At 45.9% G+C, this 21,242-nt stretch overlaps 1 protein-coding gene across 2 annotated transcripts in view; it reads left to right on the top strand.

The window, feature by feature from the left end:
• Positions 1-21,242, top strand: part of ATP7A (ATPase copper transporting alpha) — a 93,048-nt gene that overhangs the window by 7,918 nt on the left and 63,888 nt on the right. Inside the window, exon 1 of one of the 2 annotated variants that reach the window (XM_029067343.2) lies at positions 19,873-19,939. The exons of the other annotated variant lie outside the window; for it this stretch is intronic. The gene's annotated coding sequence lies outside the window, so the exon portion shown is untranslated. Of the gene's footprint in view, positions 1-19,872; positions 19,940-21,242 lie in introns of those variants that run through there. 2 annotated transcript variants of the gene reach the window in all.

The following is a 21,242-nucleotide window of genomic DNA, read 5'->3' as shown; positions in this document are numbered from 1 at the left end:
TGGGATTAGAAATCCGGTCCTCTTACTCCCATGCCCGTGCTCTCTCTCCTAGACCACACTGCTTCTCTATTGTGTTGTCCTGCTCCAAGCGCTTAGTACAGTGTTCTGACCCCAGGAAGCGCTCAGTATCACTGATTGCTATCGTTTTTATTTGTAAATCGTCAGACGATTCCCACGCTGGTGAGTGGATGATCCAGGGAATTGCGTTCTCTTCATACCACATCCCTTTTTCCATGGGGTAGCTCTAACTTCAAACCACGGTATTCTGGTTTGATTTCTTAAGCATGACTAGCGACTGCTTCTCTCGCAGGGATAATCGAGTTTGCCTCAGATTTTCTTGAAGTAAAATGCGCTTTTCCGAACTAGTTCCAGCGAGGTAATACACCAGGATTAATTAGCTCTCTTTAGCCTTGGGATGATGTCGACGTTTGACCACGATGAGAAATTACTTGACATTACAAATAGGGCTTGGCTGTCGGTGTAATTCTCATTGCTTCACCCACTGCAAGGATAAGATCGTTTAAAAGCATCAACTCATCAGGATCTGATAGAGGGTTTGGGGCGGAGGTGAGGGAAAGGTATTTGGAAATGAGCCCCGCCTCAGCTGATGTGGTGACTTGTCTTATTAAAGCCCTGCTATCTATTTTATATCATTAAAGCCCTGCTATCTAAATGCCAGGGGTCAAATTCTGATCTCAGAGGTATTTTCCCCCTCTTCGTACCTGCAGTTGGAAATCACGCGTTAGAAACAAATTCTTGCCTTTGCTTGGCGTGAGGCTCCAAAAGAAAAGAAAGTGTTGGTTATCACAAGGACTCCAGCTTCTCTTTGTATACTCCGCTGAGAATGAGAAAAGAAACGGCATTCAAGTCTTATTTTCAAGTGGCCCCTCATTGAGTCATGGACCTCTTTCAGTCATTCAGTCGTATTTTTTGAGGACTTACTGTGTGCAGAGCACGGTACTAAGTGCTCGAGAGAGTACGATATAGCAACAGACACATTCCTGCCCACAGTGAGCTCAGAGGGTTGAGCGGGAGACCTCTTGGAATTAGAAATGTAACCGGGAGGCAGTTGAACAGCCAAGTTCTAGGGTTTGTCGGGTTGGTCTCATCAAGAACCTCGGCAGATGAGACTCACCTCTTTCCGTGTTTACAAGGTCACAGACTGTAAGCTCGTTGTGGGCAGGGAATGCGTCTGTTATATTCTGTCGTACTCTCCCGAGCGCTAAGCACAGTGCTCTGCACCCAGTAAGCCCTCAATAACTCTGACTGAATAAATGAAATACGATGGAATGAATGAGAGGCGCAGCCCGTCCCATGTTCATTGGGCCACAGAATGTAAGCTCGTTGTGGGCGGGGAATGTTTCTGTTATACTGTTCTGTCGTACTCTCCGAAGCGCTTAGTACGGCGCTCTGCACAGAGTAAATGCTCAATAAATACAAGTGAATGAATTGAATTAATGCATTGTAACAGTTAACAGACACATTCTCTGCCCATAGCTCTGAAATTGCAGTTAATCCTGTTACAAATTGCTGGGGTCTGTCTTTGATGCATCATTTTTCACTCCCCTCATTTTGGGCAGGGAATGTGTCTGCTAATTTTGTTGTACTGGGCTCTCCTAAGTGCTTAGTACAGTGGATCTGCACATAGTAAGCATTCAATAAATACCATTGATTGACTGATCCTCCCCGCACCCCATCCGCCAGCTTCTTGGCTTAACCAGCTTCACATTTTTTATCTTTAACAGAATGAGGGTGATTTGAGGGTGGAAATTGGAAAAATTTGTCATTGTAACCCACATGGAGACTATTTGCACCTCTGTTCATTCAGTCATACTTACTGAGCACTTACTGTGTGCAAAACACTGTACTAAGTGCTTGGGAAAATACAAGAATAAAAAGACACATTCCCTGCCCAGAACAACCTTCCAGGTTGTGCTCATTGTAGAGCACACTACTTTTAGGACTTTTCCTTCCATTCTCACCAAAGGTGACTTCAAGACGGGGTTAGTCTGCTTTCCCCCAAAGACATACTCGAGAGTCGATAGCGATCTATCGCGAAACCCAAGATCCTTTGGAGAAGCTGTCAAGCTACACCTAAGCAAACAGGCACAATGTAGTGAGATTCTGAAGTAATCAGTAATTGGTGTTTGCAAACCAAGCTCCAGTCTACCAGCTTAAAATGAGGTGAATCCTTTTCCCTCTGATTTGATCTGGACAGTGGCTAAATAGTGGCTTTCCCAGTTGGGTAATTTCAGGCAACTTCCCTGAGCCTTAATGAAATTTATAATCCGATTCAAAGCGGGGATTTTGCTATTAATAAAAATGAAGTTGGGAGCTGAGTTCTCCCTCTAGGTTGATCAGGTTTTAATTTACTGAAGCAGCATGGCGTAGAGCACGGGCCTGGGAGGCAGAAGGCCGTGGGTTCTAATTCCAACTCCGCCACATCTGCTGTGTGACCTCGGGCAAATGACTTCACTTCTCTGGGCCATAGTTGCCTCATCTGTAAAATGGGGATTGAGACTGTGAGCCCCGTGTGGGACAGGGACTGTGTCCGACCCGATTTGTTTGTATCCACCTCAGCGCTTAGTCCATTATTATTATTATTACAGCCGCCTTTGGTGGGGGGAATTGCTAAGGTGAAGAATGTCCGGGGGGGTGGTCATCTGTGGCTGGCGGGTTTCGAACCAAGGGCCGGAGCAGGGGCCAGAATGTACCTCAGAGGTTGTGAAAAGGGGAACTGGAACTGAGATGGATGAGGCAAGCGGGTTGTTAACTTTCAGAATCAGTCTAGGAAATAACACAGCTGTACCAATTCAGACAGTGAGGTCGGTCCCGGAAATCCATTCCCTCCAAAGAGCAGGGAGATAAACACTTTGGGATAACCCTTTCCCAGGAAGGGCAGTGAGACTTTGACCGCTGCTGATCGGCTCTTTGGGTTGTCATTTGGGAATATACTTAGATATTCCCACTTTGGGCATTTGGCGAAGGGGGAAAATCTGTGAGATAAATAGCTAAGCAGTGTGGACTGGGGAGATGCACAATGGTTGTGATTTCTTTTCTTCTTCGTTCCCCCCCTTCCCACCTTCTTTTTGTTTTTTGTTCTTTTTAATCGGAATCCCTCCTCCCCGCATTTCCTCTGATACAGCCATCATAGTGTAACAAAGGAAGATCCGCTCTGTCATGTTTTTATCCTTGGAAATCTTTGGACTTTATCCTCTTCTCTGTCCTGATAAGGCTAGCCTTCAAGATCATCAAGAGAGAAATAAATGATTGATAACAAAGGGCGTGTGCTCATAGAAAGGATTGCTCCGTGCTCTCCAGGAAAGTGAGTCTAGAGCCCCCAGAATCTGTGGCCTGACCTTTTTCCCTTCTTCTGAGTGCATATCCATCCTCTAACCTGATTTAAAACAACTAGATTTTTGAGGGTCTGTAATCACGTTCTGCCTCCCCATTTTATCCTAGCTTTTCAGAGTGGCCCAGAAACCTTTTTGGGTTAAGTCGACCCTTTAACGTGAACGTTATCGATAGCATTTATCAGTTCCTACAGCTACGGGTAGAACACTTGACAGGGTGAGACCTCAAGAGGTTCCAGTTGAAGTAAAGATGGAGTCCCTACCCGCGAGGAGTTTTTCGTCTGAGGACGTTCAGACCCAAATCGCCAACCATTCTGAAGGGAAAAGATTACGTGCCTAGACTAAAGAGCAAAAACTGCCATAGATAGGCAGGTGTTACGCATGAGTACTAAGGTGACTAATAAGATGACGTGACAAGGAGGATGAGGGTTAATCAGGGAAGTGTGTTTGTGTGTCCATCCAAAAATGTGTGTAGCTATAGCTGTATTCAAGCATAGGATGAGGATTGTGAGCCCCGTGTGGGACAGGGACTGTGTCCAACCTGATCAGCTTGTATCTACCCCAGTGCTCTTTACAGTGCCGGGCACATAGTAAGCGCTTAACCAATACCATAAAAACAAAAACACACAAAACCGTGCGTTTTTAAATCCTAATCTATTCCCTTTTCCATTTTCCATGAACAGTCCTCTCTAAACACATCTACCCAATCTTCTTTATTTTTTTTCTTTTTGCTTTCCTTCCCCAGTCTGATGAGTGCCTTCATTCTCCTCCTCCTTTATCTCTCTTAATCCATTCCCTCCCTCTCTGGTCTCCTGTTATGTCTGTGGAGATAGGTTCAGATGCAAGGAGGGCAAATCCAGTCAGAATCCTGGCCTCTCTGGGCTTGGCTGTATCATTGCTATTTCCAGATTAGAAGGACCAAAGTACCACCATAAAATTGAGAACCATTACATTTCAAGCGCTTAGTACAGTGCTCTGCACATAGTAAGCGCTCAATAAATACTGTTGAAGGAATTTGGAGGTTTGCTTAATCACCGGAGACCTGCATCTTTCTCATGACCAATAGACCGATAAAAGCACCCCAGTGTTTTCCTTTTTTTGAAGACAGGCGAAATGCGTTCCATAGCATGCTAATTTTCTGTAATTAAAGCCTGTCTCCTGTCAGTCAATGGTATTTGACGATTATTTTATTTATGGTATTTGTTATGCGCTTACTATGTGTCCAGCCTTGTGCTAAGCGCCGGGGCAGAGACAAGTTAATAGGTTTGGGCACGGCCCCTGTCCCACATGGGGTTCCCAGTTGAAGTAGGAGAGAGAACAGGACGTGAATCCCTATCTTACAGTTGAAAAAACTGAGGCACTGAGAGGTGACTTGCCCAAGGTCACACAGCACATAAGTGGCAGGGTCAGGATTAGAAACCAGGCCCTCTGACTCCCAGGCCTGAGCTCGTTACACTAGGCAACGCTGTTTCCCTATTTAGTATTTCAGTGCTTATTGGGGGAAGAACACTGGACTGAGGCGTGGATGGATACAATAAAATTGATAGATACAGTGCCTGCCCCCAAGGAGTTTACAATCTAGAGGGCTCTAAGCTCCTTGCCTAAGAAAAAGTTCCAATGCCTTAGAAAGCCCTAAGCTATAAGGAGGTCATTAATTCAGTCATATTTAATGAGCACTTATTGTGTGCAGAGCACTGTACAGAGCGCTTGGGAGAGTCCAGTATAATAATGATGGTAATTGGTACTTTGTGCCAAGCACTGTTCTAAGTGTTGGGATGGATACCAGGTAATCAGGTTGTCCTGCGTGGGGCTCACAGTCTTCATCCCCATTCTACAGATGAGGTAACTGAGGCACAGAGAAGTTAAGTGGCTTGCCCAAAATCATGCAGCTGACAGGTGATGGAGTGGGGATTAGAACCCATGACCTCCGACTCCTATCCTCCCTTAGAGTTCTAGTCCAACATTTCCTTTCTCTAAATCTGGACGCACTCCAAACTGCCGCCGAACACAACCAGGCAAAGTCACCCCTTGGAGGTTCTGAACACCAATTTCTTAGAATCAGCAATAATCGGGTGATCGTGAAAGTGTACTTTCTACTTTGAACTCAAATTCCATTTTAGCGATGAGTTAGCATCAGGAGGATTCAGCTGAACCATTGGCTCTTTGAAATGAGTTGATGGGTTTTTCCAGCTCCTTCAGCACCACATTAATGGACTCAATTCCACTGTTTCAAGTGGTAACTAGCAACAGCATACAGTTTGAAATGGGGAGCGATTCAGATTTCCTCAAAATACTGTTTTGCATTCTTTTGCAATACTTTCAGCCATATACACACACGTACATACACACATTCTCCTTCTATCTTTCTATCTCTCTCTCTTTCATCTCTTCTTCTTTCCCTTTCTCTCTCTCCTCTCTCTCCCTCTCCCTCTCTCTGTCTCTCGTTCTTTCCCTGTCTCTCTCTCCATCTCTCTGTCGCTCTCCATCTCTCTGTCGCTCTCCATCTCTCTGTCGCTCTTCATCTCTCTGTCGCTCTTCATCTCTCTGTCGCTCTCCATCTCTCTGTCGCTCTCCATCTCCCTTTCTCCCTCTCTTTCCATCTCTGTCTTTCCGTCTCTTTCCATCTCTCTCTTCTCTCTCTCTTTCTCCCATCAAGTAATAATGATAGTTATAGTATTTAAGCGCTAACTATGTGCCAGGCACTCTCCTAAGCGCTGGGGTAGATACAAGCAAATTAGGTTGGACACAGTCCCTGTCCCACATGGGGCTCACACTCTCAATCCCCATTTTACAGATGAGGTGAGTGAGGCCCAGAGAAGTGAAATGACTTGCCCAAGATCACACAGTAGACAAGTGTCAGAGCTGGGATTAGAACCCATGACCCTCTGAGACCCCGGCCTGTGCTCTATCCATATGCCATGCTGCTTCCCTTAAGTGCTTAACAACTAATAATATTTTTTTGCAGCACCCACGGAATCCCTTTTCGGGGGTGTAAGGGAAGGTGGGCGCTCACTTCACTGACATCTCGCAATCAGTCAATCGTATTTACTGAGCACTTACTGTGTGCAGAGCACTGTGCTAAGCGCATAGAATACATTATAAGAATATAACAGACACATTCCCTGCCCTCAATGAGAATACAGTCTAAAGGTGTACAGTGTTGTCCTTGTCCACCTCCCTCTGGTCAGAGAAGCAGCACGGCCTAGGGAGTCAGGAGGACCTGGTTTCTAATCCTGGCTCTGCCACTTGTCTACCTTCTGACTTTGGGCAAGTCACTTCACTTCTCTGTGCCTCAGTCACTTCATCTGTGAAATGTGGATGAAGACTGTGAGCCCCGTGTGGGACGGGGACTGTGACCAACTCAGTTATCTTGTATCCAGCCCAGCACTGAGCATTTAATGAGCACTTAATGTGTGCAGAACACTGTACTAAGCACTTGGGAGAGTACAGTGCAATAGAATTGGTAGACACATTTCCTTCCCACACAAGATCACAATCTAGAGGGGGAGAATCTGATTAGCTGGAATCTACCTCTTCCCCCTCTACTCCCTCTGCCATCCCCCCTTTACCTCTCCGCAGCTAAAGCCTCATTTTCCCCTTTTCCCTCTGCTCCTCCACCTCTCCCTTCCCATCCCCACAGCACTGTACTCGTCCGCTCAACTGTATATATTTTCGTTACCCTATTTATTTTGTTAATGAATTGTACATCGCCTTGATTCTATTTAGTTGCCATTGTTTTTACGAGATGTTCTTCCCCTTGACGCTGTTTAGTGCCATTGTTCTTGTCTGTCCGTCTCCCCCGATTAGACTGTAAGCCCGTCAAACGGCAGGGACTGTCTCTATCTGTTGCCGACCTGTTCATCCCAAGCGCTTAGTACAGTGCTCTGCACATAGTAAGCGCTCAATAAATACTATTGAATGAATTGAATGAATGAATACCTCAGCACTTAGGACAGTGACTGGCGCATAGTAAGTGCTTAACATTAAAGTACCATTTAAAAAAATAAAAGATTGACATTGGAATCACTAGGCAGAACAGGTGCAATAAATACTTCATTGTGTAACTGCATGAACCGGTGAGAAAATGAATGGTTTTAGTGTGCTAATCAGCTTTATTGCCATGAAAGCATTCAGTGTGGGCCCTGCGAAATGTTTAGTAACAAACACAGGCTTAGTCCTTTGGACCTAAATTGGCTTTTTTTTCACAGAATGTTGGGTTTCCATGAAAGGTCTGCATGGGGTAATTTTCCATCTAATGGATGAAACAGATCAGTATGTGAGCTATGGAAAACTGTATTAATAACTTCCTCAAACGATGCAAGCTGTTGTGCCCTATTCCTTGCTCGAGTAGATGATTATGGTATTTGTTGGGTGCTTAACTGTGTGTCAAGCACTGTTGTTTGACAAGTGGTGGATCAGTGGTATCGCTCTCCCCCATCAAAGCCGACAGACAGTTCCTCTCCCCACCTTCAAAGGCATGTTGAAAGCACATCTCCTCCAAGAGGCCTTCCCTGACTAAGCCCTCCTTTCCCCTTCTCCCACTCCTTTCTGCATCATCCTGACTTGCTCCTTCTATTCATCTCCCCTCCCAGCCCCAGAGCATGTTTGTACATATCTGTAATTTACTTCTTTCTGTTAATGTCCGTCTCCCCCTCTAGACTGTAAACTCGCTGTGGACAGGGAAGGTGTCTGTTTACTGTTATATTGTACTCTCCCAAACTCTTACAGTGCTCTGCGCATAGTAAGCACCCAATAAATACAATGGACTGACTCTCACATCCTCTTGGCAGATTGCAGAGGCATCACCTGTGTCTGGGGAGAAACCACCTCTATTATTGAGAAGCCCCAAATTTCAGCACAGACCTTGAGGGTCTTTCTCCTTCCCTCCAGCCCCCTTTCATTTTTCTTTCCCACTCAGCACACAGTACAGGATTCCCCTAGAATTTCATTGTCAGGTGAGCCTGCTGCTAAACGGGGGAGAAATTGACCAGGTTGAGATATCTTCAGGAAAGGGCAGGAGGGCTGAAAACCAAACAGCACAGGCCTGGATGCGAGAGGAGTTGGGTTCTAATCCTGGTTCCGCTTGCTCTGCGACCACAGAGCAATTTCTCTGGGCTTCAGTTTTCACATTTGCCAAATGGGGATACGATACCCGTTCTCCCTCCTAATTAGACTAGGAGCCCATATGCCTCAGTCTCCTCTTATGTTAAAGAGGGAGAGGCGGAGATTAAATATCTGTTCTCATTCTACCCCTTAGATTGTGAAACCCACATGGGATGGGGACAGTGTCTACCCTGATTATCTTGGGTCTACCGCAATATTTGGTATTGTTTTTGACACAGCACTTAACACCGTAATTTTTTATTATTATTATTGTTGTGGCTTCAGTGGGAATTCCCATGACTGCCTGAGTTGGGACAGGAGTACAATTCCCACCTCAGGGCTGCGGCTCCTGCTGACAGGGATTAGTGATGGATCATAGCATGGTATAGTGGATAGAGCACGGGCCTGGGACTCAGAAGCTCATGAGTTCTAATTCCGGCTGCGTCACTTGTCTGCTGTGTTGCTGTTGGGCAAGTCACTTCACTTCTCCGTACCTCAGTTACCTCTTCTGTCAAATGGGGATTGAGACTGTGAGCCCAATGTGGGACAGGGACTGTGACCAACCTGATTTGCTTGTATTCACTCCAGTGCTTAGAATAGTGCTTAACCAATGCCATAGTTGTCATTATTATTATTATTATTACTATCAGCTCTCCCCTTCCTCTCTGCCTATCTTCACCTCTGTCTTCTTTTCCTTCTTCTCACTCCCTCCCCCCTCTCTCCCTCCTCCCTTTCACCTTTCAGAGCACCCCAATTTTTGTGGGCCCGCCCTACATCCAATTCTATCTCCTTTCCCAGTCCACCTCTCTGACTTTCTCTTTCCCGTCTAATAATAATAATTATGGTGTCCCTTAAACGCTTACTGTTAACGCTACTTAATGGGATATTGTCTGCTTTTGATCCCATTCTCCCTCTCAATCACCGACTCCCTCTCTTCCTGCCATGATTCTGTGGCCCCTCTGTCTGGCGCTAATAATAAATGATAATAATTGTGGCATTTGTTAAACACTTTGTGCCGAGCGTTGTGGTAGATATGGTAATCAGGCCTGACCCATGTGGCAGTCCTTATCTATGTAAAAGGGAGAATCCCCATTTACAGATGAGGAAACTGAGGCACAGAGAAGTGACTTACCCAAAGTCACGCAGCAAGCAGGTAGTCGAGGTGGAATTTGAATTTGAATCCTTTTACTCCTAGGCTCGTGCTCTTTTCACTAGGCCAAGCTGCTCCCCGAAATCTGATCATCTTCATCATAAGGAGAGCAAACTTTTTTGGAACCCCTATTACTCACTGTCTTACTATAGGACAAGATTGTTGCTAGCCCCTTGGGTAGCAAATTTCTACTAGGATACCATCATAATTGACGGTGGGAAGACAATCTCTTTTCCCTGAAAACATATTCAAATGCCTCACAACTTCTAGTGTGCAATCACCGTCCAGGGATTTGGGCATTCAAGGAGCTAAATCGTATTTCTGCCCTAGAAATGCGAGCAATTCAAGAAACCCACAGAGCTGGTTCGTATTTGATAGAAACTCTCTTTCTACAAAGGAGGATTGAGATGGAGGGGAAAAAAGGTCTCTGTCTCCTCCAAAAATAAATATCGGGTTTTGGTAACTGCAGTTGTATGCCTTCATTCAGTCAAGTACTCTCCAAACATTTCCACTGCACTGCTCCCTTTCCGCCCTCCCTCCCTGCATGTCAGTTTGGGTTCCAAAACTTAGACAAACACAACATTTCCCTTTTGGCCCCTCAGGCAATTTACACCCAAGTTCTCTGTATATCATTTCCTTTTTGCCTACAAAGAAAGCCACAGAGCTACTCTTATCTTTATTGGTCTGTCCAGCCCAGATAGTAACTCTTGGACTAATCAGAGAGAATGTACTGAACCCCTCTTGCGATTGCGTTGAAGGGCATTAATTCTTCAATTATATATTTTATGTCATCAATCGTCTCCTTGGAAATTAGAGCCAAGGAGTTTGAAGACAGAAACGTCTTTAAGTCACAGTAGGTTTTCCTTTGCAATTTTTTCCAGCCCTCTCCCGCAAAAATGTGTTAAAGAGGAGTGCTGACTCTTAATCTATGGTAACCACGCTTAGTCGTAATTGTAGAAATATCAATAATTCAAAGTCCTTGGCCACCTAGATTATTACAGCCCCGAAATTTCCTTCAAGGGAAACAGATTGGTTTATAAACTGAAGTGGGTGAAACGGATCTCTCAAGCTATCTTGTGTTCGACACCTTTGGATGGTTGCGATTGAGAGGGAAATCATGGAAGAAAATGTTCATCTCCAGGGTGATGGCAAGAACTGTTACAGTCTACAGTTTCCAACCGCAACCCTGAGCGAATCTGAAAAAAAAATACAGGAGTGATTGGTGAGGGGAGGGGGATGGTTTTCCCCAACACATCGTTGGCAAGAACCGAAATTCTTCGATCCTCAAAAGAGCCAGTTTGGAAAATCCAGCTGTCTTCAATAGGGATTTCATATTTTAACCAGGTTTGAGGGTAAACCTTGTAACACCTTTATAAAGGAAATGAGTGAAGTGATTTTCTTTCTTTGTTCTTGAATACCAAAGCAAACTGGGGGGAGTAAGAAGGAGGCAGGGGGGAATTGAGGACAAGGCATCCTTAGCCTTCACTCCTTGAACGTGGATGAGGAGATGCAGATTTTCACCTCCAACTTCTCACGATGAGTTGCCAATACTCCCCTTTCACCAAGACTTCAAACGGCAAACGGACCAACGGCAAACTGGACGATATTAGTGAAATGATCCCCTTTTTTCCCGAAGCCGTGCATTGGCGAAAGAGGCGGAAAGGAATCCTCTTAAATAAGTATGGTACTCTTTAAGCGCTTACTATGTGCTAAGCACTTTTCTAAACACTGGGGATGATATAAGTTAATAAGATTGGAGACACTGCCTATCCCGCATGGGGCTCACACTCTTATCCCCATTTTACGGTTGAGGTGACTGGAGCCCACAGAAGTAAAGTGACTTGCCCAAGGTCAAACAGCAGACATATGGCAAAAATGTACTTCGATCTCTTCTGTCTCACTGTTGACCTCTCGCCCACATCCTTCCTCTGGCCTGGAACGCCCTTCCTCCTCATATCAGACACACAATGACTCTCCCCCACTTTAAAACTTAATTGAAGGCACCTCCAAGAAGCCTTCCCTGACTCAGCCCTCCTCTCCTCTCCTCCCACTCCTTTCCGCACCGCTCTTACTTGCTCCTTCATCCTCCCTCCCATCCCCACAGCACATATGTATATATCTGTTATTTATTTCTTTATCTATTTATATTGATGTCTCTGTCCCCACTAGATTCTGAGCTCACTGTGGGCAAGAATGTGTGTGTGTGTTTGTTCTCTTATATTCTTCCAAGTGCTTAGCACACTGCTATGGACACAGTAAGCGTTCAGTAAATATGATTGAATTGAATGTGGCAGAGCCACGATTAGAACCCAAGTCCTTCTGACTCCCAGGCCCGGGCCCTATCCACTAAGCCACGCTGCTTTCTAAATCGCCATAGTTTGTCGGAGCCCTCTGTGAGGAAAGCCTCCAGATTGAGGAGATCCTGGAATTTGGAATGAGAATTCTCCTCTGCCCAGAAAAGATTTGTTTTCTCAAGTAGATGAGAAGCTCTGGACATTCCCCTAAGGGTCCAGGATGAAGATTCCATTTTTATTTATTTTTTTTGCCAATGGGAGCAGAAAGGTAAGCTCGTGTGGGCAGGGAATGTGTCTGTTTATTGTTGTATTGTCCTCTCCCAAGCGCTTAGTACAGCGCTCTGCACATAGCGCTCAATAAATACGAACGAATGAATGAAAAGGGGCTTCCTCCAGTCCGGGGCTCCATCTGGAGAGCTTTTCTAAGTCCTTTCTCCTGGGAAACCTGGCTGTGCCTGCCGACTCGGATCGCATTTGCCGCTGTGCCTCAGTTCCCTCATCTGTAAAATGGGGATTAAGACTGTGAGCCCCGTGTGGGACAGGGACTATGTCCAACCTAGTTACCCTGTAGCTACCCCAGTGCCTAGAACAGTGCCTGGCACATAGTAAGCAAATACCATAATTAAAAAAAAACAGCCCACAGTTCTTCCCGACACCATTAGAGAAGCAGCGTGGCATAGTGGATAAAGCACAGGACTGGGAATCCGAGGAAGTTGGTTCCAATCCTGACTCCACCTCTTGTCTGCGGTGTGACCTTGGGCAAGTCATTTCACTTTTCATGCCTCAGTCACCTCATCTGTAAGTGGGGGATTAAGCCTGAGCCCCACGTGGGTCAACCTGATTACCACGCAGTGTTTAGAACAGTGCTTGACACGTAGTGCTTAACAAATACCATAATTATTATTATTACAGTGCCTGGCGCATACTAAGCACTTAACAAATACCATCATCATTATTATTTCCAGGTTTGGAAATGGACCCGGGTCAGAGCTCCTCTGGAGTGTGGCACAGGGGCATTACCGCCTGGAAGAATGCACGCTGAGGTGTAGATAGAGGGAGATGGTACCACTGATCCTTTAGGGGTAACAGTACCATCCTGCCAGGAAACGTTATTTATTCACTCATATTTATTGAGCGCTTACCGTGTGCGAAACACTGTACTGAGCACTTGGGAGAGTACAATACAATAATAAACAGACACATTCTCTCCCCACGACAAGCTTACAGTCTAGGGGACCACAGACCAAGACCACAGCTTTCGGCAGATCCATTTAATCATATTTTTCGAATGCTTACCACGTACAAGGCATTGTAGTAAGCACTTGAAAGAGTACAGTATAACAACAAATGGACACATTCATGCCTGCAACAAGCTCTCAGTAGAGGGGAAGACAGACATTAATATAAAGAAATGGATAAATAAATTACAGATGTAAACATATGGGCTGCGGGGATGGGCTGGAGGATGAATGAAGGAGCAAGTAAGAGAGGCACAGAAGCGAGGGGGAGAAGAGGAGAGGAGGGCTTAGTCAGGGAGGGCTTTCTGGAGGAGGTGAGGTGGACCTTCAATAAGGTTTTGAAGTTGGGGAGAGCAATTATCTGATATGAGGAGGGAGGGTGTTCCAGGCCAGAGGTAGGATGTGGGCGAGAGGTCGGTGACAAGATAGACGATCCTCTTTTCCTAAAGCCCTTGCTGGACCCACATGATGATGATAGTAATAATTAAGAATTATGGTATTTGTTAAGTGCTTGCTCAGTGCTGTGCACTGTTCTAAGTGCTGGGGTAGATACGAGATAATCGGGTTAACACAATCCCTGTCCCACATAGGGCTCCCATTCTTAATGCCCATTTTACCGATGAGGGAACTGAGGCCCAGAGAAGTGAATAATAATAAGAATAATAATGATGGTATTTGTTAAGCGCTTACTGTGTGCCAAGCACTGTTCTAGGCGCTGGAGGAGATACAAGGTCATCAGGTTGTTCCACGTAAGGCTCACAGAATCAATCCCCATTTTACAGATGAGGTAACTGAGGCCTGGAGAAGTGAAGTGATTTGCCCAAAGTTACGCAGCTGAGTGGCAGAGCCGGGATTAGGACCCACGACCTCTGACTCCCAAGGTTGTGCTCTTTCCACTAAGCCACGCTGCTTCTCGTATGCCCGGGACCCCATCCCAGCATAATTTGGTGGGCGCACCCCTTTACAGCAAAGGCTCCTGCCTTTTTACAGCTAGAAAAATCCAAACTCCCAAATGCTTCCCCATTTCCCCATCCTCCCCACCCCGCCGTTATCTCCAGCCCAACCAAGCGTTCATCCTTTCTTTTTCCGACAGCATGCAGGGAAATGAGATAATCTCTCCACAGAGGAAATTCCTCTCCCGCTGGTGTAAACAGTCTTCATCCCTCCCCTTTGGTTGAGGCCCCAAAGTCGACCAGATGATCCACCCTGGACTGACCCCGATTCAGGGCGGGTGCAGTGCTGCGATTATTCTGCAGCTGGCTTGTCGTGTGACCAGGTGCCCCCTGGACCACTGGTAACAGGAGAATGGGTGTCAGAAGGTCATTCGATTCCATCGGATTTATTGAACGCTTACTGTGCAGAACACTACACGACACTACACTACTGTGCAGAACACTACACTAAGCACTTGGGAGAGTACGATGGGACATTCCCTGCCCGCAACAGGTCATGGGTTCCAATTCCAGCTCTACCACTTGTCTGCTCTGTGGCCCTGGGCAAGTCATTTCAGTTCTCCGGGCCTCAGTTACCTCATCTGTAAAATGGGGATTGAGACTGTGAGCCCCTCATGGGACAGGGACTTTGTCCAACCCGATTTGCTTGTATTCACCCTAGTGCTTAATACAGTGCCTGGCACATAGTAAGTGATTAACAAATACCACAGTTATTGTTATATTGTAAACAGTAATAATAACTGAGTCCTTACTCGGTGTAGAGTACTGTTTTCATTTGATTTTTTTTTAGTGGTATTTCTGAAGCATTTACTATTCATTCAATAGTATTTATTGAGCGCTTACTCTGTGCAGAGCACTGTACTAAGCGCTTGGAATGTACAAATCGGTAACAGATAGAGACGGTCTCTGCCCTTTAACGGGTTTACAGTCTAATCGATGGGCTTTCAGTATGTGACGGGCACTGTGTGATACAAAGTTATCAGGTTGGACACAGTCCGTGTCCCACATGGGGCTCACAGTCTTAGTCCCCACTCTACAAATGAGGTAACTGAGGCACAGAGAAGTGAAGTGGCCTGCCCAAGGTCACAAAGCAGACAAGTGGCTGAGCCGGGATTAGAACCCGGGTCCTGAGTCTCAGGCCCGTGTCCTATGCACTAGGCCACACCGCTTCAATCGCTTGACAGTACAACAAAACAGAGTTGTTAGACATGTTCCCTGCTCACAAGGACCGTACAGTCTAGATAAAGTTACGATCCAGGGAAGCAGCTGACGACTTCTCTGGGCCTCAGTTCCCTCATCTGTAAAATGGGGATTGAGACTGTGAGCACTCTGTGGGACAGGGACCCGATTTGCTTGTATCCACCCCAGCACTTAGCACAGTGCCTGGCACATACCGCTTCACAAATACCAGAATTATTATTTTTCTGACCAGAGTGGATCAGTTGGATTCTGCTGAAGGGCCTCTGAGGCGTTTGTTTGCCCTCCCCTGCCTGGAGAAACAGTCGCAACCCCAAAAAGGCAAAGCTTTACATGTTAAAACTCTTTCTTAACCCGCTTTTCTGTTCTCTGAAACAAGGGAAAGACAGACCAGGCCCTTTAGCTGAAGGAAACGTAGTGTGGCCTTGTGAAGAGAGCACGGGCCAGGGAATCAGAAAGACCTGGGTTCTAATCCTGGCTCTGCCATTTGTCTGCTATGTCAGTCTCATTCATATTTAGTGAGTGCTTACTCTGTACAGAGCACTATGCTAAGCACTTGGGACTGGGTAATATAACAATATTACAGACACATTCCCTGCCCATGATGAACTTACAGTGTAGAGGGACCTTGGACAAGTCACTTCTCTGTGCCACTTCATCATAAAATGGGGATTAATATTGGGAGCTCAATGTAATAATAATGTTGGTATTTAAGCGCTTACTATGTGCAGAGAACTGTTCTAAGCACTGGGGTAGATACAGGGGAATCAGGTTGTAATAATGTTGGTATTTGTTAAGCGCTCACTATGTGCCGAGCACTGTTCTAAGCGCTGGGGTAGATACAGGGGAATCAGGTTGTCCCACGTGAGGCTCACAGTTAATCCCCATTTTACAGATGAGGTAACTGAGGCACAGAGAAGTGAAGTGACCTGCCCACAGTCACACAGCTGACAAGTGGCAGAGCCGGGATTCGAACCCATGGACTCTGACTCCGAAGCCCAGGCTCTTTCCACTGAGCCACGCTATGGACTGTGTCCAACCTCATTAGTTGGATCTATCTCAGCATTTAGTACAGTGCAGGGAACTGAAGTAAGCACTCAACAAATACCTTTTTTTTTTTTTTTAAGTGCCCCTTAACCAACAGAAGTTTTGGATATAACCTGTGTGGATGCAGTCAATCAGTGGTATTTACTGAGCGCTTGTTATGTGCAGAGCACTGTACTAAACTCTTGGGAGAGTACAATACAGCAGAATTAGCAGACATGCTCTTGCTCATAACAAGCCTGCAAGTCCAAACTTGACATTTGTATCTGTACCCTAATGAAGTTCCTTTGAGAACATTTGAGAAGCAGCGTGGCTTAGAGCACAGGTCTGGGAGTCAGAAGGACCTGGGTTCTAATCCTAGGGAGTCAGAGGTCATGAGTTCTAATCCAGGCTCTGCCGCTTGTCAGCTGTGTGACTTTGGGCAAGTCACTTCACTTCTCTGTGCCTCAGTTCCCTCATCTGTAGAATGGGAATGAAGACTGTGAGCCCCACGTGGTTCGACCTGATCACCTTGTATCGCCCCAGCGCTTAGAACAGTGCTTGGCACATAGTAAGCGCTTAACAAATGCCATCATCAGCATCATCACTTGTCAGCCGTGTGACCTAGGGCAAGTCTCTTCACTTTTTTGTGCCTCAGTTCCCTCACCTGTAAAATGAAGATTCAATCCCTGGTCCCCCCTCCTTTCTATTCTATTTAGTTGCCATTGTTTTTACGAGATGTTCTTCCCCTTGACTCTATTTATTGCCATTGTTCTTGTCTGTCCGCCTCCACCGATTAGACCGTAAGCCCGTCAAACGGCAGGGACTGTCTCTATCTGTTGCCGACTTGTTCATTCCAAGCGCTTAGTACAGTGCTCTGCACATAGTAAGCGCTCAATAAATACTGTTGAATGAATGAATACTTAGATTTTTGAGTTCTTTTTGTGACAGGGACCGTGTTTGATCTGATTCTCTTGTATCTTCCTTCGGGCTTAGAACAGTGCTTGGCACATAGTAAAAGCTTAACAAATGCCATTGTTGTTTTCTGGGCAAACAAAACAGGTGGTCCGTTCATTCCACCTAGTTAACTAACTTGTTCCTTTGCTTACCAACAGCTCACTTGCTCTTAATCATATTCAGCAAATTAAAGTGCAGAGTGGTTTTTTTATCGTATTACCTCGGTTAAGCGATGACAGTTGCTTCTCAGTGTACTTTGCGAGTGCCGTTTCAGGCTCCTTTCCAAAGTTGGTCTGACTTTTGGAGGACGGTCTGCAAACCCACAGAGAGTGAACGCCCTAACTTCTTCTTTTCCACGGTGCCGCTCAGCAGAAGTGTCCTGCAAATGTGGGCGAATAGAATTAAGATAGCGAGTTAGACCAGGAACTTCGGCTCTGCCCCTTCCCCTTTCAAACATTTTCCTTCCCTTTATTTTTATGGCATTTATGTGCTTACTATGGTGTTATGCCCTGGGATGGATGCGCGAGAAGTGGAATAGAAACAGCCCCTTCTCAGCTGGGGTTCATGAACTAAGACTCTCAGGGTGGGCAGGGAACATATCTATCCCCTCTGTTGTATTGCACTCTCCTTAGTTCAGCGCTGTGCACACAGTGATAGAGCAGAGTCAGAAGGACCTGGGTTCTAATCCTGCCTCCGCCACTTGGAGAAGTCACATAATTTCTCTGTGCCTCAGCTACCGCATGTGTACAATAGGGATTAAGACTGTGAGCCCCGTGGGGGACAGGGATCGTGTCCAACCTGCGCTTAGAGCCATGCTGATATATAGTAAGCACTTAAATACTGATTAAGAAAGAAGGTAGGCAGGTTTCTCGCCCCATTATGCAGAGGAAAGCCAGGCTCAGAGAGGTTAAGTGGCTTGCCCAAGATCCCCCAGCAGAGGAGTGGCAGAGCCTGGATCAGAACCCATCTCCTGATCCTCCAGCCCTTTGCTCTTTCCATTAGGTCACACTGCCTCCTCTTCACCTTTGTTACCATGCCAAAAGCCCTTCCCCCGATCTCTTATTTTGGTTTTTAGGGTTATCGGCATGAAAAGAGGAATTTTCATGGAAATCATTCACCTGGCCCAGGTGTGCCACCTGAAATCCCTTCCTCTGTTTGCATAATAATGCTAACTTGTCTTGTCTCATGCCCTGGAGTTGTGACCCATAGCGACACAACAGACACCTCTCTCCCAGAACGCCCCACTTTCCACCTGCAGTCGTTCTGGTAGTGGGTCCAGAGGGTTTTATTGGTAAAAATATGGAAGTGGTTTACCATTTCCTCCTTCTGCGCAGTAAACTCGAGACTCTGCCCTAATGCTAACTACAGAAAACAATTGTTCCCATCCAGTGAGAACAGATGATGGAACAGAGGGCTAAGGGGAGAAAGTGAGATTAAGGAGAACTGTCTGGTTTTGTTTTCTTTACCATTTTGCACTTAGTGGTGATTTTAAAATGCAAGTGAGTCAAACAAGCGCCTTGTGTATCGCTCCAATCTTGGTCCCATTTGCTCTTCCTATGAATAACCACTGAGCCTCAGTTCCCTAATCTGTAAAATGGGGATTCACTCTGTTCCCTCCCTCCGTTTTAGACTGTGAGCCCCATATGGGGCAGGGATTGTGTCTGATTAACTTGTATCTGTCCCAGTGCTTAGAACAGTGCTTGACCCATAGTAAGGAGTTAACAGGTACCTATGGGAAGCAGCATGATCTAGCGGCTAGAGCACGGGCTTAGGAGTTAGAGCACTTGGGTTCTGCTGTGTGACCTCGGGCAAGTCACTTCACTACTCTCTGCTTCAGTTATTATTATCAAGCGCTGCCATGTCATTTCCGATTCATCGCGACTCTATATATTTTCTCCAGACCGTCCTATCTTCTGCCATAATCCGTAACCTTGCTAACGGTCTTCCCTTATCATTGTACGATTTCTGTCCCTCTAGCTTCCGATCTGCCTCTCTGAAGTTTTCCCTGGACTTTTCCTAGCATTAGTCTTTTCTCCAGAGAATTAGTCCTCTAGTTAGCACCTCAGTTAAATCATCTGTAAAATGAGGATTAAGACTGTAAGCCCCAGGTGGGACAGGGACCGTGTCCAACCTGATTATCTTCTATCTACTCCATCGCTTAGAAATTTGCTTGGCACAAAGTAAGAGCCTAACAAATACCATTATTATTATTATTACTATTTTACAGAAGATGACCAGTTGCATAGATCAACCAGTTTGGTGTTTAAACAGGTGAAAAATTTCGATCTCTTGAACAAAACAGGAGTGCTACTACGGGCTCACTCAGTGCTTGCTCGTTCAATGACTAGCTAGTCAGACGTTTCATTTTGGTTTTAATTTCACTGTTCCCAGAGTTGTTGGCTTTTATTTCCACCCATCCCTAGACTGTCCTCCCTCCCCGTTGCTTTTAATGGGAAAATCACTGATGGTACCGAGGTGGGGGGTGGAAGAAAAACCTCTTCTAGATCGCCACAAAGCTCATTGCTTAAAGTTAGTTGACCCTTTGTAAGTATCCCCTTTGGTTTTTCTTCCGTCAGGAGGCAGAGGCAATGTTGAGCAACCAGTTGTTGGCCATGCTGTGTCTCGTGTTCCACTTCTGCAATCGTTTTTGAGACACTAGCGTCGGAATCGGGTAGGAAGCACAAGAGTCAAGTGATCCTTCTCTGTTGCTAAGATAGTTCTGAAACCCAAGTGTGGTTCCTTTCGGTAGGAAAGCATTGCTTGGGAACTGGAAAACTGGCCTGCCAACGGCAGAGAGCAAAGGCTGGATCTTCTAGTCTCGAAACTCGAATGCAGAGACTGTGGAGGGATACGCTCATTTGATATCTATTCCGGGATTTTACGGGGACAGCTAGCGTTTACCGGTTGGTCAGTCAGGAGATGGTCATCTTTATTTGAGCTGCAGATTTCAAGCCCCGGTGAATGTTACTGTTCAGAAGCCGTGTAATGGAAACAGAGTGGCTACATTATCTCTCTTAGGTTCGGGGAGAGAGAACATTACTTTCATTCCCACAGATGGCCCTAACCCTTCTGGTTCTTAAATAGTAGCCTACGTCGTTAGCCTCATTGTGATTCTTCTCTTGAAGAGTCCCCAGACCTTACCGGTGAGGTTTTAAGTCACTCAATCAGCCATTTCCTCTTTGATCACCTACTGCAGCCTAACGCATACACTCTGCTTCTCTAACGCCACCCTAATCTTTTCATTCCTCGATCTAGTCTATCTCACCACCGACTTTTTACCCACATCCTCTCTCGGCTCTAATTTCCTCCCCTTTCACATCTATCAATCCACCGCTCTCCCCAACTTCAAAACCATCCTGAAATCACATCCTCCAAGAGAAGCATCCCAGATTAAGCTCTCATTTCCTCTTCATTCTTTCAGCTGTATTTATTGAGCACTTACCATGTGCAGAGCACTGTACTAAGTGCTTGGGAGAGTACTGCCCTCCCTCCCCTCTGTCTTTCCTATGCACTTGGCTCTGTACCCCTTCAGCACTTTGATACTCACTTTGATATGATGCAGCATAGCATAGTGGGTAGAGCAGAAGCCTGGAGTCGGCAGGTCATGGGTTCTAATTCCATCTCTACCACTAGTCTGCTTGGTGACCTTGGACAAGTCACTTCACTCCCCTGTACCTCAGTGACCTCATCTGTAAAAGAGAAATTAAGACTGTGAGCCCCACGTGGGAGTAGGACTATGTCCAACCTGATTAATTTGTATCTATCTCAGTGCTTAGAACAAACAGTGCCCGGCACATAATAAGCCCTTAAACAGATACCATAATGATGATAATGCTAAGGGCTGGGGTGGGTACCAGCAATTGGGGTTGGACACAGTCCCTGTCCTGCAGGGGATGCACAGTCTTAATCCCCATTTTGCAGATGAGGTAACTGAGGAACAGAGAAGTGCCTTGCCCAAGGACACACAGCAGACA

Source organism: Ornithorhynchus anatinus, chromosome 6 (genome assembly GCF_004115215.2).
Source record: "Ornithorhynchus anatinus isolate Pmale09 chromosome 6, mOrnAna1.pri.v4, whole genome shotgun sequence".
Lineage (NCBI taxonomy): Eukaryota > Metazoa > Chordata > Mammalia > Monotremata > Ornithorhynchidae > Ornithorhynchus > Ornithorhynchus anatinus.
Note: the sequence above shows the minus strand (reverse complement) of the source record. Positions and strands in the feature narration are given on the sequence as shown.